The following is a 16274-nucleotide window of genomic DNA, read 5'->3' as shown; positions in this document are numbered from 1 at the left end:
AAGGTCCTCTACTTCCCTCCCAGTACCATATTTTGTGATGCACAGCTGAGAGGCTTACACCCACAAGGAAACACACTTCAAAGGCTGTTTGAAACACAAAACTGATAAAATATTTGAGAAGAGGTCAAACTTGTATTTGAATGCAAGGGGAATCAGTATTTACTCAGAAGAATGAAGGCAAGAATGACACCAAAGGTTAAAGGGAGTAAACAAGATCTTTCTATTAGCTGAGTTTTTTATGTTTAGAGCACAAGGCATGATGTTCTCTTGAATATGGATGAGTTGGAACAAACCTTTTAAAAAATGTTTTCGGAAAGTATTTTTACAAAGAAAATAAAAAGAGAAATGTTTTTTATGCACCTGGAGAAATGATCTAGAAGTGGCATGAAGCCATTTCAGGAGAAACAGCACTGGCTTTGAAGTGACAACCATTAGGTCTGGCCGTAGGGTTCCCAGACTGAACCGGTGAGTCACCAGCTCTCATGTCAGAAACACACATCGCAGGCATCTCTATATCTTCTGCAACACCTAGCATCAGAACTGTCACACTATGTTGCACAAACAAGGGACTGTGATTCGCATCTCTTTCCACCTGGCCCGGGCCTCATGGGGTTGTGCAGTGTACAATCTGTGCACCCATGCATGGCAGCCCTGTGAGAGAGGCTTCTCTTTGGGTCTTGGAATATTTCTATTTCTGTTTTATTGTCTTCTGGACGAACCAATATAAAAATAAAAAGCCAATGACTTGGACAAATACTTCAGTGTGCTTAAGAAATCCTGGGGTGATTTTTTTTTTTCATAGAGAGGATGTCTTTTGCAAAGTAAAAGGGAGTAAGCAAGATCTTTCTATTAGCTGAGTTTTTTATGTTTAGAGCACAAGGCATTAAAATTAATCATCTCAATTAATTTTAAAAATTCAGATTTTCTTACTTTCCATTTGCTTAAAATGAAGGTCACTGAAATGAATACATGTGCTCTGCGACATGCCCAGGTCCCACTGTGACTCACGATGCTCTCGGCCAGTCATGGTGCAGCCTCTGCCAGGAACCACTTGCGCTGCTTTAAAGAAACTGGACCCTCTGTGGAGGTAATTACGGCGTGAGGCACAGAGTGGGGAAGGAGGCCTTAGGCCCTCACACTCTCCGCCAGTTCTCCACCCCCAGCCACTTGTACGAGTACACACATAGGGAAGAGGAGCAGGCTTGCTCTGCACACTCCGCTTCCACACGCGCACCAAGGTCTCCACTCTCCGGCTTGTCACCCCCACTTCCTCCTATATAGAACCTTAAGAATAGCTGAGGACATGATTGTGCTGCTCGTACCCGGATTAGATGAGATAATCTATGCCAAAGTGCTCTTAGACACTGTGCGGTGCCATGTGCTGGTAAGACACCCTTGTTTTGTGGAAGTGCTAAATACTGAACACCCGTAGGCCAGGGGTCCCCATGTGTGTCTGCACAGAAGAACTGGGGAGGGGACTTCCCAAATTCCAACGCCTGGGCTCTTCCCAGAGATGAAGAGTTCGTTGGTCTCGGACATGGCCCGAGCATTTTTTCAAGCTCCCCCCAGGTGATGCTAATGTGCAAGTGAATGACAAACCAGTCCATTCTGCCCCTGGCTCCAGGCAAACTTGTTGTCGGTCCCTTCTGCCTGGATAATTATAGTGCCAATGATGACAGTGCATAGATAACCCATGATACTTCCCCTCCTAGGATCTCTTAGGAGAGAGCCTGGATGATAACACACTGACAGAAGAGCTCAGCTATCAATTTTATCTGATGTCTGTTTTCTTTCATTTCCTTGTGTGTGTCATACAGTCGACCTTGAAACTTTTGGTTGAACTGCATTTCACTTTTGCATCGAATATTTTCAAACATCTGCCCTGCATAAGGCACTTTGGAACACTCACTTTTGTGGGATCAGATTGAGACTTGGGCAAATATTGGCACGTTCAAAAGAGAAGGTGTGTTACTGATTTTGTCACTGGACAGCAAGAATTTGTAAATTAGAATGAACATAAAACCAATGCCCATGCTAAACCGAATCATTCTGACAACATGAATAAATGGCCTGTAAGTGAGGACGGGACAGTATTCTAAGGGAAGTTCAGTTTATCTTTGATGTCTCTAGGATCCCCTTCCCTCACACATTTGGGTGGCTCTGCTCCTATCAGGTATGGCCTGCTGCCCTGTCCCACCACTCTTGTGACGAGCTCCATCTCTCCTGGTGATCAGGAAGGGCTGGGAGAGTCTATGGCCATGCCACCCTGAACGTGCCCAATCCTATCTGATCTCAGAAGCTAATCGGGGTCGGGCCTGGTTAGTACTTGGATGGGAGACCACCTAGGAAGACCGACCAGGTGCTGTAGGCATAGAAAAAAAAGAGAGAGAGAGAGAGATTGTAAACTAACAAGGTCCTTGCAATCAATGAGGTCAACCAAAGGTTTCCTCACCTAAAAAACTTAAAAAATGAAGGACTGGGAGAACAAAGTAAATGGCAGGCCATGTGCATTACGCCGAGCCCAGGCCAACTCATACAAGATCTGAACCACGAGTATGTACCTTTTCCCAGTCCAGAGGCTGCAATGTGACTCGCAGAACGAGGAAGTAAATGTGTGCTACTGGATTTAGTGCCTGCATTGTCCTGATCAGTAGAGGCGCCCACAGGTCTGTGAGACCCTAGTCAATGAGGTGTACTGACCTGAGGGCACAGACTGCTTTCACTGGGATTAGGTTGCCTCCAGGTTCAAACTATGACAGCTATGAAAGATAAAGACATTCCGATCTACCCTAAACTATTACTTGTCAGTGCTTGCAGGTAAATATGGCTTTTTCTGCTCTGGTTTTGTTTGGCCTCAGGTCAGGTGGGTACTCTCCTGAAACTGAGTTCCTGGGGAGATCATGTCCCTTTTATACTTCAACTAAAATTCCCACCTCCTAATTTTCAGCCATCAAATTATCGACTGGAACTACTCATCTATAGCAATGTTTTTGATAGTTCAATGGGCCAGAGATGCCTAGAGGACACCTATCTGATCCATCTCACTCTCCAAAGGAGAAAAGACGTAAGTGATAATGATGGGATGTTTGCTTTATAAGCATTTTTGGTTATAAACCTCCTCCATAGTGATAGAAATGGTGAAGACCACCCAAATCCACCTACCCCTTCCCAGGCCCATGGCCACACACATGACAAGGTGTTTGGAAGTTGGACAAAAACAGTTTGAGCATGTTATTTGAAAAAGCATATAAAACATTGTTTTAAAATAAGTTCTTCATACATTTCCTGATTCTTCAGACACCTATACATTTCCCAGTTGCCTTTGCAAGCATGTGACTGAGTTCTAGCCAGTGGAACCCGAGCAGAGGTGACATGAAACCTCACATACCCCTCCATGGCCTTCCTCGCTTCCTGCCGTCTGGAATGATGGTGAGAGTGTTCCTGGAAGCTAAACGTTGAAAGATGGTGGAGCCGCCATCAGCCTGGGGCCCTAAATGACTGTGTGGAGTACAGCCCCTTGCCCTAATAACCATGTACACTGTGCCCCCTCCACTCCTATGCCTTCAAAGTGTTACGTGAATCAGAAACTTCTTTGAGTGTGAGCCATTACATTTTGGGATCTACATGCTACAGCAGTTTATCTATAACAAAGCACTTCAGTGATTCATATTTGAACACTCAATCTTAGGCACCTTAAACCTTCCTTTGGGAAGACTGTAGGTCCCCAGTCGGCAAATACACAGAGGTTGCTGAAATAACCGACAAGCTAGAGCAATACTTTAGAATGGAAAGCAATTGAAAATCATACTCAAGGTAACATTGACTGTGCACTCAAATCAGTGTTTCTTCTTGAAAAGTTTGGGAGTTTCAGCTCCGTATGAGTCTTATGGTTCACAGTGTTCACTGTAGAATGCTGAATTAAAACTCTTGGTGAACCCTAGTCACATACTGGTTTTAATTCACGAATACCTTACTTTAGTCACTTTTTATGACTCACCAAGGTGGAAACTATTTAAATACAGTGCTAGGTTTAAGAGAACAGTATGGTGGTAGGCGTGGACCTGAAGATGAATCAGTGGCCTGGAGAATATTCCCCAAATTCCCATTTTCCCTGGACCTTGGACAAACAATTTCACCTCCCTGAACCTGTCTTCTCACTCGTAAGTCAATGCAGTTGCAGGTGATCTCTTCCAGCACTACTATTTTATGATTCCATACTCATTAATTTGGGTATTTTTTTCATTTAGTTTTTATTTTTATCAGTTGAGTACTTATGGTTTAAAACAGAGGTTAGAAAACTTTTTATGTAAAGGTCCAGATACTACATATTTTAGGCTTTCTGGGCCACAGGGACTCTGTCTCAACAGCTTAACTCTGCCCTTATTGTGGGAAAGTAGCCAGAGAACGTACCAATAAAACTTTATTTACAAGGATAGGCAGCTGGCTGTCTAGCCATAATTGCTGACACCTGCATTAAAGGGCCAAATCTTTTTCTGCTACGGCCTACAACGTTTTTCTCAATAGCTTCCTGCCCTGCACACCCCCTCCCCTGAAGTTCCCACCTCCCACAGCTCTAGTTCTTCTTCCCTAGATATAACCACTTTTAACTCTTCCTTTTTTTCTAACTAACCTCTATCTCTCTCAATAACATAGATACAGAACAGTGTTTGCCCAGGAAGCTTGCACTGGTTCAACAAGTCCTCCAGGTAATCCACGTTAAAGTTTGAGACCCCTGCTCCAGAGAATTTTGTTATTTAAAATATATGTAAAATATTGTTTAAAAATACATTTGCTTTTCTCTCAAGCCCAGTCTTCCTGTTCCTAACCCCATCTTTATTGCCAGTTCAAAATTTTCCTGGAACCACATCCTCTTTCGTTCTTTTGGACTCAACTCTCTCATTTTGGGGGCAGCCTGTTTTCCAGTGGCTTCCTGTGAAACAGGGCATAGGAAGCACATTTCTGCAGCTCTGCAAGTCTATAAATGTCTTTAGCATACATTTACACTTAACTTGAACTTGGCTGGCTGGAGAATTCTTGATTGGAAATTGTTCCATCTCAACATTTTGAGGCTTTGTTCTGTATACTTCTAGCTCCCATTGTTTCTGCTGAGAAATTCAAAGCATTTCAATCCTTGCTTTTGTGTGTGACGTTGTTTCTTCTATGCCTTCCCTCTCAGAAAGCATTTGGGCCTCTCTTCAACCCTAGTGTAACAATTTCACATGCTTCAGATGGCATTTTGCACTTAATTCATTCTCATGAGTCCATGAAGATAATCTTCATAAAGCTAGAATATTCTTAGAGGCAACACTGGGGTTTTTCATGTGGACTAAGCTATGAGAAGGAAACAGATGTTTCCATTGATTTTTGTCCCAAATATCATCTCTTCTGTGCTGTTTAGCAGGACCTTATACATTTTTCAAAAAGATCCCAAGTTCTGGGCTGAGAAAAATGGCTGCACCTCCTGTAATGTACCCCACTATTTCCCATGCTTTTCATGAAGTGAGTTGATATTCCTTGTAGCTGGAAATAAAGCCTGACTCTTGATCTTTCTGAGATGCATGTGTATTCTCCCACTCCTTCCCTCTCAAATCTCACATCCAAAGCATGGAACGAACTTAAAACTGTTTTTAGAATACCTATCTGTATAGTGACTCTTAGAGCAGCGGTTCTCAAAGTGTGGGCCCTGGACCAGCAGCATCATCACCTGGGAACCTATTAGAGATGCATATTCTTGGGCCCCACCCAGACCTAGAGATCGAAAACCCTGGAGATGGGGCCTGGAGTTTTCACGAGCTCCCCAGGAGACTGTGTCGCCCACTCAAGTTTGAGATGTCCTGTCTTAGAGGATTGCAGAATCAACAGACTGAGATTGCAGCACCTGGCACAGTGTCTGACATTCTGAAGATACACGATAAAGTTTTCAGAGAAAGAACCCAAGAAAGATTCATTTAAGACACATAATATTGGAAGAGACAGCTGAATGGGCATGGAATCGCTTTACTTTTTGTAAAAGATCAACAGACGAATCTGCCATGCAGACAACCAATGACTCGTGCTTAACTGGAGATAAAAGTGTCGTGTGGACTTTGCAACCAAGTGTCCACCACCTGCCACCCTATTGTGATAAATGAGCTTACTTTAGGAGAAAGTTGGTCTCTGAAGAGGAATAAAAAGTACAGTAGGCAAAATTTGCCTTTCAGGATCATCATCAGAAAGTGCAGAGCTACGATAATTCTGTTTCCTTTGTCCTCTTCACTTGAGTCTCTTTGTTTTCGAATTACCCCATTGTGCTTTTTGCTTGATCAGTGAGCAGCCTCAACCCTTTGAAAACAGGCAGGGTGTAGATTATAGAAAAGAAGGTGCGTGGAGAGCTGCAGGCAACCCTGATGCCAGGGCCAGCTCGCAGAAACTAGGCTGCAGAAGTGGCTTTGATCACTCAGGCTTGCAGTAAACGCCAGAGAAAAAGGCAGTGTGGGGGGGTTAATGGCGGCTTGCACCTGAGAATTAGACAGCCCGGGCAGGACTCCAGAGCATTTGGTGAGATGGGGGTGCAAGCTAGAGAGTCTGAAAACCATGAGGGGAAGGCAAACTTCAACTTCTGGAAGGATGTGATGAGCTGAGCTGGGAGACTTGGGGGACGGTAAAGCTTATCCCTCTGGTTCGAGGTATACCTGGGCTCCTTCTGTGGGTGGATTATTTATGTATCTTTTATATCCTGTAGCTACATGGAAGAAACTTGTATCCTTGGTCTGGGATCTTTCCAGCAATTGTATCCTTGTCCTGTTGTGACAATCAAGTAGTAGTTTTAAAAAAAAATGACTGAGAATGTGGTGATTTTAAAACATGCCTGGAAGCACTTCGCTTTGGCTCCCATCAAGAGCTTCTAATGAGAACACTACAGGAGGTGATGCTTCATGACTTCTGAGGCTAGGTCATAAAAGGTGATGTGACTTCTACCCGGCTCTCTCCTTGGATCATACAATTTTGGAAGGTGTCAGAGGTCAGGCTACTGCAAAGCAGTCTCAGTGAGGAGACATTGTAGAAAGACCACCAAGAGATAGTGATGCTTGCCTAGCTGTTCCAGGCTCCAGCTTTTCACATCTTCCCAGCCCAAGCACCGGACGTGGGAGTGAGGAAGCCTTTGAGAGGACGCCAGCTTCAGCCACTTTGAGCCAGAACTACCCAGCTGAGCCCAGTTGGTCCCCCAAACCATCAGAGATCGTAGGAATGAGGGCTGATTGAAGGCACCAAGTCTGGGTGGTCTGTTACGCAGCAGTATATAAGTGCAACATGAGCAGGACATTTTCATCCTTCTGCTCCATAGCTCCTCTTCCAGAATCCTCATGGGCTTCCTCTGACAGTCTCTCCATAGCTTACTTCCTCAAGCTCCCATCTTCTCTCCACTCTTTTCCCTTTCCTTGGATCTCACACTTCCCAGTCAGGGTACAGGGCAATGGCAGGGACTGCTGAGAGCCAACCCACCAGCCATCAGTGCTGCTGATGGAATGGCGATGTATTCGGGTCAGTGGTACCCCAGCACCAGGAGAAGAACGATATAGTCCAAACCAACACAGGGATCTCATTCCTGTTGCCATTGACTATTTTGTGGGGTGAGCGTTTCTTCTAGTTGTGGCTGATGAGCAAAAAGGGGAAGTCTCCTTGCCCATATAAAGAAATTACAAAAACACAAAAGCCTTGGCAAGGCAGACCTTTGGGCTGCCATTCTTTCTCATTTCTCCCTGCTTGAAACATACATGTTGTGTCTGGAGGTCAAGCAGCATCTCGAGTCCTAAAGCAAAAATCAACATGCTAAGGATGGAGGAGCCACCAGATAGAAAGCACTTTGTTTCTTGCTGGCATTTATCACCCCCCTGACCTCACTCTTCCAACTGCTTCCTTCTGTCTTTTTTGCTGTGGGAGAAAAATAAATAACATACGGCACCTCAGGGCTCTGCCCAAATTTCCTTGTATACATCTTCCTGGTTCTGAGGGCTTCTTCTCCACTTTGGGTGTGCATTGCCTCTAACAAGTCATATCTGTGACCTTTTTTGAGGTCTACCAATAGTTCACTGGACCCACAGTCCTTTGACCACAAGAGACGTCACAGCATACATGCTCCTTGGGCAGCCACAGCTAATGACTGATGGCGGCACAGAAGTCAGAGAGCTCAACTCCTTTCCCTCCAAGTGGAACAAACTTCAAGGTGAAGTTTACGTCCCAGAACTCCCCCAATGTCACTCAGCAACTAAGTAACTAGAATGAGAATTGGAACCCAGGCAGCCTGTCCCCCAAGTCAGAACTCTGTTCTTTTTGAACTCTTGATTACAGACAATATATTGAAATAACAGAAGTTCAAGAATGAAATGATTTGCAGATTGGTCAAGATACATCCATGTTTCCATGTCTTATCACCTAGTTCTTGATATGTACATGCAATTTTTATATATTAATAATATTTTATAACATTTTGTTTGATATGTACACTGTACATTTTAATACGCATTTTCTTCCATCTGTTAGTCTTCTCCCACAATGCCCCACTTTGCAAACCTCCCTTCTCCTGCCCCTTCTCTGCCTCTCATAAAGACAACTAATTTTAGAAATGGTAGAATGGTGTGAGCATGAGAACACCAGAATTTGAATTTGGGCTCTGTTGCTTCTAGGCTGTGTGACCTTAGACAACTTACTTCATTCCTTTGTCCCTCAGTTTCCTTAGGTGTAATATTGGGATAATAAAAGTGTTTACCTCGTAGGATTTGACGTCACGAGGCCGAGATGAGCATTATCTATACTGCTGATGAAAGAGGATCTTCAGGGTAGAGGTGCTTAGTACACTTGCTATTTATATGTTACTTATTGCTATGTGTATTTCGCCCTGACAGGTCAGTGCCATCTTGGCTGCCTATTGGGTTCTTCAACCGTAGTTCTTCTCTCTTGGTGGTTTATGGATGTTATTTTACTTCCTTCTAAGGCTTGTTTTGTTCTTCTGTCTTTGTAAGTCATGTATTATTTCAGTCTGAACAATGCTTGTAAGATTGTCTGTACCTCTGGAACTCAGAATATTATCAAGTAGTTGTTAGGCAAGACCTTTGATTTTTCACTAATCCTTTCTGGACCTCAGTGGGCCCTTTCAATCTGCAGACTTGTCTTTCTTCAGATCAGGAAAATCATCCTTCTATTATCTAATCATTCACCTTCCTTTTGTTCTTTTTATCCTTGAAGAACTCCCATTACTTACATATTAGGTTTACCCAATCTCGTCTTCTTGTATCTTATCTTGTTCCTCATAAATTCTGCCTTGATATCTTTTCTCCAGAATGTTTTCATTGTTTCAAACTGAAACTCTATGCCCATTAAACAACGCCCTCTCCTGTCCTATTTTCTGTCTCTATGAATTTAACTATTCTTGATACCTCACATTAAGTAGAATCATATAATGTTTGTCCTTTTGTGTCTGGCTTATTTCAATTAGTGTAATGTCCTCAAGGTTTATCCATGTTGTAGCACGCGTCTTATTTCCTTCTGTTGTATGGATAGACCACACTTTGGTTATCCATTTATCTGTCGTTAGACAGTTGGGTTGTTTCCACCATTGGATTATTGTGAATAATGTGGCTCTGAACATTGGTGTGCACATATCTGTTCTACTCCCTACCTTCATTTATTTTGGTTACATACCCAGAAGTGGAATTGCTGGATCATATGGTAGTTCTAGTTTTAATTTTTTGAGGAACCTCCATACTGTTTCCATCGTGGCTGCTCTATTTCACACTCCCACCATCAATGCAGAAGGATTCTATTTTCTCTTCATCTTCAACATTTGTTATCTTGTTTTGTTTTGTTAATAATAGCCATCATCCTAATAGGTGTAAAGTGGTATCTCGTGGTTTTGATTTTCATTTCCTTAATTGTTTTAGCATCTTTGGTCTACTTTGTAACCACTAATTCTGCTCTCATTGGTTCCCTTTGCTTCTTTGATTTTATCCACTGAATTTTACACATCTATTCATTATTTGTGTAACTGTGTAATGAATAAGAACATAGAGCACTAAAACCTACACATTCTCTTTTAAAACTTGGGAATCATTTGTTTTGTTTGGTTTTAGTTCTAGAAAGTTTTTTTCTAATGCTGAAATTGAATTTCCTCAGGTCTTCTCGTTCATTTTCTTTTCAGTTAAAGGTTGTATGTCTCTTCCACCTATGATTGTTCACTAGAAGCTACCTGCTCTAGGACTTCTGTTTGGTCTTCCTCTTCGTGGTTACAGGACTCCATTTGCCAAGAGTTCACCTTTTGCAGTCAGGTAACACTTTTGGCATCCCTCCAGAGATGGCAAAACTCAGTTTCCACTCCTATGGGGTAAGGTTGACCCTCAAATAAGCTATTGGGAGAGAAAGCCTTTCTGCTCCCAGCTCTTTCTAGTCGCAGCTGTTATAGTCTTTTAGCCTACAGTTTCCTTCATTTCAAGGATAGAAATAAGTAGGCCCACCTGTGCAAATAGCACTGGCTGTTTCTTCGGGAAAATAAAGAGCCAGCAGCCCCCCTCCCTGGGTTAACACACACAGAAGCAGATGACACACTTCCTGGGGGGTATCTGTGTATTAGCGACTTTAGAATATTTAGTTACTTTTGTTATGTCTACATTCTTTTTAGAATGTATTGCATACATTCTGTTCCTAATAAAGAAAAATTCTATGAAATGTTGTAAAGCTTGCTCTAAAATAAGCCAAAATCTTTTGGTGATTTGAAAATTTAACCCATTGTTTATGAATAAGTTCTCTTTAGTCTCGCTTTTCAGTGTGAGATGGCAGGACTTGAACTGTGGCCCCTCATGGGGCAGATAAAGGAGTAAAACTAACAATGGCAGGAGAAGCGGTTAAAATGGTGATAACAGAAGTTTAAATTTGGTGCCTGGGATTAGAAGTGGCATAATTGGAAGCAACTACACTGGAAGGACTCAGTACATACCTGCAGCGTCCTGTGATGGTTAATTGTATGTGTCAACTTGACTGGGCTATGCAGTATCCAGACATTTGGTCAAACATTATTCTGGGTGTTTCTGTGTAGGTGTTTTTTGGGTGACATTGACATTCAAATGGGTAGACTGAGTAAAGCAAACTTCTCTCTCTAATGTGGGTGGGCCTCATCCAATCAGTTGAAGGCCTGAGTAGAACAAAAGGTTGACCTGTTCCCAAGTAAGAGAGAATTTTCTTTGCCTGATGGTCTACAAATCAGAACACATGCTCTTTCTGCCTGCTGGCCTATCAACTGGGACATTGGCTCTTCCTGGTTCTATAGTGGCCTGCTTGCTTTATAGAGGAAATTGAAAAAAAGTTGGGAGAGGAAGGTGTCAGGGTCTCCAGTTGATATCACCATCTTATCTCTTCATATACTACTCTTTGATTAGACCAATAGGTTCAAAACCTAGCTGAAGTGAGAAACCTAGGTCTGTGTATTTCTTTCTTGTTGTTTTTTTTCTATAGTTTTCCAAGTGATTATGATGCTTAGTTACTTTGGAAAACTGCTGGACTAGGCTAGGCTGCCTTCTGTTGTCTTTTTTGAATGGTCACAACTTAGTAGGCATAAAAACTAAAGTAACTTTTTAGAAGGGTTAAAAATAAAACTAGTAACAAATGTTGGTCTGCACCCAAAAAGAAATAAATTCATGACAGACACAGGGTACTTTTCTTTACATTGATTTTGCTTTTGCTTTCTTCTGGGTTTAGTACTACAAGTCTCTTAAATTTCACTGAGCTTTTTATATGTGCCCAGCTGCTCAGGGAAGAGCTGACCACAAATAAAATTTCACTTTCACTCTTGCGTATGGTGGGCTTGTGTGTTTGTGTGTATTCTAACTTTGAATATCTAGTTATTGCCACAAAAAAAGAAATATTTCTATCTACAATTCATGATGTAGATATAATTTGTATAGTTGTTATGATAATTTCCTAGCAGGTACTAATAGATTATCTTGGCCTTAAAAAAAAATTGAGTATATTTCAGCAAATTTCCAACACCCGAAGTAAAGGATCTCCAGTAAGGAGTCCCTTTTCTAATTTACAGAAAGATGTCATATGAACTAATGTCAACTTTAGTGGTGACTGGGTTAAGTGGTTGTGCTCTAGCTACTTCTGCAATCAACTTCCTACCTCTTGCCTCTTGACCATACCCCAAATACAATATCTCCTCTAAAGAGTGTAGTGACAAGTCTCATTAATTTATGTGACAACCATTTATTGAGGCTCTCCCAAAGGGTCCGCCCACTGATCTCCTGGGTTGGACGTGCAGTGATCTGGAAGGCAAAGCTGCTCATCCTCCTGCTGGGCTCTAGCAAGCCCAGAGACCCACGTGGAGCCAAGCTGAAAATCCCACTGGATGCCTTCCTTCTCTGCAGTCACTTGATTTCAAGAAAATAAAACCATAAGTCCCAATAACAGTGGCATCAGGCTTACAAGTGATTCCCTCGTTTTGTCATAATGACAATCTAGTCACATAGTCATTAGTATCTCCATTTTAAGCTTCAGATTGGTTTAAATGGCATCGCTGGGATTTGAACCCAGCTCTCTCTGGTTCACATGACCACAATTCCAGGGCCCTGGCCAGGAATGACTCTCTACTGCCTCTGTCAACTAAGGTATTTGGCTTCTTCTCACAGCTAATTAAGGAGAACTGGTTGTTTGATCTTTTAACCACTATTCTTACACAGGCTATAAAAGCATTTGAGGATGAGGGAAAATTACTGGCTCCTAAATGGAAAAATAAAACCACTAAGTCAAAACTGATAAGTGTTCTATAAAATGGTTGAGATTTAATATGCCAAATTTATACCTTGTCAAATTTGGTAAACAAATTTGGTGTTCAAAAATTCATAAAAATTTATAGAACTTTCTTTATATTTAGAGACAATTTATAAATTGGATTTTATTCTTCATGAAATTCCTGCATGTTCATAAGAGCCAAGAAATTACATCCAAAAGCTAGTTAGATGAGTATTCATACTAAAAAGTTAACAATGTAATTTTAAATATATGTTTACTGTGAGATATAGGTAATTTTTAAAAATTTTATTTTCCAACTTTTTACTATAAAATTTTTAAATATATAGAAAAATTGAAAAAATAGTATAATGATCACTATACACTCATCATCTAAATTCAACAATTGATAACATTTTGTCATCTTTGCTTTATCTATTTATCAAGCTACCTATCTATATTTTTTGCTGAATCTCTTGAAAGTTACAGATGTTATATCATTCCTGTATCTCCTCAAAATAAGGACATATTTATATGTAATACTTAAGAAAATAAAATCCTGATATCGTATATATCTGGTCCATAACTGATAATTGTTCCCTGTATAAATTATACACTGCCACATAACAAACATCCAAAGACTTATTTCCTTCTTATAGAAGCTGGTTACTTATCTCGCAGTTCTTTAGATTGGCTCTATAGACTGGGCTTGGCTGGGCAGTTCTAGCTTCTCTCTCATGCAGCTATGGTTAATGACAGGTCAGCTGGGCTCTTCTGTTTCTGGAGGTTGCCTGGCTATCAGCTGGAGTGTCCGAGGCAACTGGGCCACGTGTCTCCTCACCTAGCAGGCTTGTCTGAGATTTCCCATGTCCTAACTGTTTAGCCTGTGGGCAGCTTTTTCTGTTCACTGCTGTCTCCTGGGCCTTCATCCCTGTTTTTCCATTAGCTTCATTTCTTCTTCATTACCTCAATTACCCACCATGGCAACCCCTTAAATCTGAAAAACAGATCTGACTTGCTGGACATAGCATTTTCAGGCAATCTCTGCTTCTAGTTGGTTGGCCTTTTGCCTTCCTATGCACTTTTTGGCAACTGCTCCTGGCCTTAAACCGCGCAGTCAGAGGAGGCAATGATCATAATGACAGGAGCCAACCCCACCTAAGCATACAAGTGTAGCAAAAGCCCCGGCCACCTACTTTCCCTCAATTTGTGGGGCTCAGACTGACTATCAGGGTAGCTGAAACCACCCCCTTTAGTCCTTAATTCCATCCTACCCAAACTTAATTCCTGACCTTTCTCTCTCCTCCTCACTTGCAATTTCCAGTGGCTGGTGGTCTCTACTGCAGTAAGCAAAGAGAATAGCAGAAAGATTTCTGGTGGATTCAAATGAAGGATACTGAGGGTAGCTTCTGGTCAAAATGGCAGAGTAAGTAAACACCATGCTCACCTCCTCTCATGACCACATCAAAATTACAACTAAACTACAGAACAATCATCATTGAGAACCACCTGAAAACTAGCTGAACAGAAGTCCTATAACTAAGGACATATAGAAGAAGCCATCTCAAGACTGGTAGGAAGGGTGGAGATGCAGAACGGGTTCGTCCCATACCCACATGCAGATCTAATGAATGATTAAGACAGTTTTGAAAAAGAGTAAGAGCTGGAGAAGCACTCTGTTCTCTTTGAAGCCATGAACAAAATGAGAGATTCCACCCACTGAGTTATGCAGGGGAGCCTGTCCTTGTATGCGCTCATGAGAACTCAAATCAGACCCTTTCCTTGCTCATAATCTGGGTGGGGGAAACATTTCTGGCTATGGTTTGAAAGCCTTCACCTTCCTACAAATGTGTTCATTTTACACAATCTTAAAATATTTATTAACATTTATTGGGCTTATTATATCTTAGACACCCTTCTAAAATCATTTATTAACTCATGTAATTTCTATGAAAACTATAAGATAGAAATAGTTTTTTTTCCTTATAGATAAGAAAACTGAGGCATATTAACATTAGATGCCTCATGCAAAGTCACTCACCAGTCACAGCTGGGATGTGGTAGAGCTTGATAAGGAGAAAATTCTGAGATGTCTGAAATTATAACAGGCCAGAAGGTGGAAGAGACGACACGTTAATCAGTTAACAGTGCAGGGCAAAAACAGTGAAAAACTACTTATATTTCCGAATGTATATTGAAACTTGGAATTAACTTTTAGGTGGCTATTTCCATAGTTATCTAAAGAGAATAGGCGAGTAGCCAACTATCAGGCGCCATCAACTACCAGGAGCCACAGCTTCTTACTTATGCATGAACTTTGCAAACTGTTGCCCACACCAAACCGGCAGAGCAAATCTTTCTTCCTGAGGAGCTGTGCACCTCTCCCAGAACCAGCCCCACCTCACCTTCTCCTACCCCTTTTATCTATAGCTAATGTAAATTTTTTCAAAATGACTTACATCTTTCTTCCCCAAAGTGTATGAGATGGTCAGCCCTAGGATGGCAGACATGTAGCTTTCTCCATCTAGCCCTGCTGTTGGTGGTTTAGAGTTCGTGTTTCAACGCCTGGACCTTTTTCTGATTAGCATGGATCAATAAACTCTTCTTTTAGAAAAAACTTTCAGCTGTGAAAGTTTTTGTTTAACAAGCTGAAAAAAGAGAAATGTGGATTTGTTATTCCATTAACCAGAAAAGTGTTTCTAACTAAAATATAACTTCGAAAATCTTAAAATCAAACACCTAAGCACAAAAAGATGTTTTATTAATGAAAACTTTTACAGTAATAAAAGACGAAGTTTATTTATAAAAGCAAAGCCCTATAGGAAAACTTGCCTTAATACGGCTTGTGATTAAAGAGTAGCAGTAAACATATTTCCTGCAAAAATAATTCTCTGTATCATTAAATCTGAAAATTAAAAAAAAACATGTATAGTTCAGCAGCCTAACCATGGATTCATCCCTGAAGAGTACTATGAAGCACTAAATTTTGTGGCTCTCATTCCCAGTGCTACTTGGTGGGGTGTTCTTTTCTAATGATACTTCAAAGCAGCTAAAATGAGAGAATTAGCATAAAGACAGGTCCTAAAGGGCTATTTGGAGCCCAGGGTTTATTATTTTTTATTTATTCAGTAGTAAACATTTAATGAGTAACTGCTATTTGCCAGGAGTACTTCTAGTTGCTTGAGAATAAATATAAATAAAATTCATCTCTGCCCTCAGGGAACTTGGAGTCTTCCTGCCCAGCTAAAGACACACCACTGTCTTGCTCAAGAGTCAAGAGCAAAGGTCCACTGAAGTTGGTGGTGGAGGGGCCAGAATTGCCTGGGGGAGCTCTGATGGGTCGGCAGTTCAGAGCCTACTTCGGCTAAGTCTAGAAGTGCAGATAGAGAAATTGGGGCTTAGAGAGGTTCAGGAATTTCTCAAGGGGTTGTAAATCACAGGTTCAAGACCCAGAATTGAAAGTCAAGTCCTGATCCAGTGCTCTTTCCAACTTACCAAGTGGGGATGGATCTCTAACATCA

The 16274-nt window shown here is 41.5% G+C and overlaps 1 pseudogene; it reads left to right on the top strand.

Moving 5' to 3' along the window:
* Positions 1-2248: 2248 nt before the first annotated feature.
* LOC118608472 lies at positions 2249-2371 on the top strand (annotated as a pseudogene).
* The last annotated feature ends 13903 nt before the right edge of the window (positions 2372-16274 follow it).

Source organism: Rousettus aegyptiacus, unplaced genomic scaffold, assembly GCF_014176215.1.
Source record: "Rousettus aegyptiacus isolate mRouAeg1 unplaced genomic scaffold, mRouAeg1.p scaffold_m13_p_9, whole genome shotgun sequence".
In the NCBI taxonomy this organism is placed as follows: domain Eukaryota; kingdom Metazoa; phylum Chordata; class Mammalia; order Chiroptera; family Pteropodidae; genus Rousettus; species Rousettus aegyptiacus.
This window is presented reverse-complemented; position numbering and strand designations above follow the sequence as displayed.